This window comes from Gavialis gangeticus, unplaced genomic scaffold (genome assembly GCF_001723915.1).
Source record: "Gavialis gangeticus isolate Ggan-Ray unplaced genomic scaffold, GavGan_comp1, whole genome shotgun sequence".
Classification (NCBI taxonomy): domain Eukaryota; kingdom Metazoa; phylum Chordata; order Crocodylia; family Gavialidae; genus Gavialis; species Gavialis gangeticus.
The window spans coordinates 47,991,912-47,994,507 of NW_017728993.1; positions in this window are offsets into that span (position 1 = coordinate 47,991,912).

Genomic DNA, 2,596 nt, shown 5'->3' on the forward strand with positions numbered 1-2,596 from the left:
TCAAGCAGGAAATGCTTTCATCGTGGGAGATACCATGATGATGGTTTCAGCCTAGGTGGTTTTACATACCTGGCAGGGAAGGTCCCCTTTTTCTCAGTCTTGAGTGACTTGGTGTAGGTCAGGGTGGAGACCTGTCCCTTTACACTGTGGGTGGGCACCCCTGTGAGAGTCTACTATAGCCCCAAAATAGGAGTATCATGGCTACACAATTTATAGGGATGAGGGATTGCTCTCCCTCTAGTTTGCTTCTACGGCCTTTTGGCTAGGGCAAGCAAGACTAGGGCGCATCTGAACCCCAAGGCCTCCAGGCTTTGGGCTTGCATGTAGGATGCCTGCCATGGACTTGGAAGTATCTGAAGACTCAGGCGGAAGAGTCTGGGAGAGAGGATACTTGCTGGTGGTAGTTCTGCACAGACTTGAATGACTGAGCTCTGTTCAGTCGATAGAATTTGGAAGTGATTTGGCTAATTTGGTCTGACATAAAATAAAAAAACAGAAGAAATGCTTTCATCAGTTCCTTAAAATAAAAGTGCTTTTGAGTACAGGACTCTATTTTTAGATAATTCAGTATAGTAGAAAGAGCTAAAAAAGAATTGCTGACCTACCTGATGTGAACAGGAGAAATGATAGGCTTAGCATTGAATTGCAATTTGAAGATATAAAAATCAACATACTGTGGCTTTTGCACTGCCTTTTAGATGAAACCCCTCTCGTATCTTTTAAATGGTATGAGAGAGCGCCACATTGGTGCTTGTTTATGTTCCTAATGCATTTTATTGGAATTTTGCTCCTGACTGTGATTGGAGAAAGGTTTATTCTGAAGTAAAACCATACAAAGTTAGGGCTGGAAGGGTCCCAAGAGGCTATCGAGTCGAACCCCCTCCTTAAGGCTGGATCATCCGTATCTAAACCATTCTAGACAAGCTAGATTATTCTTAAATCTGCACAAACCTTAAAACCTCTTGCACAACTACCAGGTGCAATGCCTGAGAATGTCAAAACACCCTAACTTGCTATTAGTAAAGCAGGAGGACCAGGGCACTGTCAGTGTCCTGCCGCTGCAAGGACAAATTGTAGTTTGTTCAAATATACTTGAGAGATCCAAGGAAGAGGACCATGGCCCCCCTGCTACAGAAAACAGTAAACCCCCAACAGTCCATGGCAATCTGACTGTAAGGTAAAATTTCTACCCAGTCCCAAATGTGGTAGTCAGTCAGATCCTGAACAGATGAGCAAGATCCTCTAGCCAGCAACTTCTTTTTTTTTTTTAAGTCCCATCAGGAACATCAGTACAGCCCAGTCAAACTCCTCAGTGCTGGCTGCAGCCAGCAACCCAACAGAAGAGAAATAGAACTGAAAAAAAAATCCAATTTTGATTCATCCAATCCTTTTGTGTTTTAAATGGCCCTTTTAAAAACGTTCTATATAGAAAAGAATGAATTTAGTCTAAAAATGGAGTCTTTCAGCACCCATCATGTTTTTGGATGGAAATTCTTTCTTCTTTAAATGTCATCTCCCACCTGTCATACTTTGGGCCTTGCTCTTGCATGGAGCGGTGTCAGTTGCACCACTGTTAGACCAGGATCTGAGTTACAACTCCTTTAGTAGCCACAATGACTACTTCAGTAAGTCTTATTGTATTGGACCCTGAAAGAGTTTTCAGTTGGAAGTATCTGACAGCAGCTGATTAGAGACTCAAAATTAACATTTTCAAAACCAAGTACTACTTACGTTGTTATTTAAAAGGCACAAAGCACACAGCATTCAAGTATAAAAGCAAAAAAAAAAAAAAAGAAGCCACACATTCACTCACATTAATATTCCTGTCCATAACTGAGCTTGGTTTGGCTTATTCTCCATTTCTGAGACCTCTGCTTGTAACATCTTTCCTCAATTTCTCTGTACCCTAAATCCTCTTTATGAAATCCTGAATCCTAAAACTGCCAAATATGGTAGGATTGGCTGCTGAGTTGAAAAAAACAATTATGCAAACATCCCTTATTTAGACCTTTCTCAAAGTGGCTGTGGAATCAAAATGGAAGTGTTCTCCCCACATATGTAATGTTAAAAGTTATATCCATATAATTGTTTCCCAGCTGTAGATATACACAAAGAGTTATAGACAGTCATTAGCTGTAAATTGAAAAAAAACATGGCTTTTTATCACATGCAAGAATTAGCATTAAGTGCCAGTTCTAGAAGGAAAACAGTAGCTGTCAGACCACAGATGAGAAGACCAGAAGAAACCTTTATAATCCTTTCGTCTGATCTACTGCATGGTTTGGTGTCAGGGCTTTTTTCCCTCCCTGCCTTTAGCAAGTTTTTTCATTAAACAAGCTGATGTTAAGTAGATTTCAGTGTATCTATATTTATTTAAATTTCTTCCTAAGGGCCTAATCTAAAGACTGTCTGCATCAAGACTCTCAGGATCTAATTTTAAAAGGATCAAGACCTTTATGAAGCTTTCTGTTCAAACTAAAATCCATATAAGTGCATATAAAGGGATACTGGGACTCCTATGGGGCATCTATCTGCATAGTTAGTTGCCTAAACAACTCTAAACTTTTGTCCATCTTTGACTTTATTGGGCTTTGGA